This window comes from Bison bison, unplaced genomic scaffold (assembly GCF_000754665.1).
Source record: "Bison bison bison isolate TAMUID 2011002044 unplaced genomic scaffold, Bison_UMD1.0 scf7180017864037, whole genome shotgun sequence".
Lineage (NCBI taxonomy): Eukaryota > Metazoa > Chordata > Mammalia > Artiodactyla > Bovidae > Bison > Bison bison.
In genome coordinates, this window is record NW_011494609.1 from 7,168,090 (window position 1) to 7,168,363 (window position 274).

A 274-nucleotide genomic window follows, 5' to 3' on the forward strand; every position below is an offset into this window, starting at 1 on the left:
AAGATGGAGCAGCACAGAGGCACCAAATCAGGAGCAGCGACACAGAAGAGGAGAAGCTGGGAGCCTCCCGCTTCCCCAGGAGCCCTCGTGGAGCCCCAGCTCCCCCAGGACCACACTACCCACAAGCCTCGGTCTGCAGGGCCATACCTGTGTGCATCCCAGGCTCCTGGAGGCCACTTGGGCCTTGCCCTCCTCGAAGGGCAGGGGGCGGATGTTGGGGGTTGCAGGGCCCACATGGGCTGATTACCAGCTAACTCCAGCTCTGCCCTGCCCT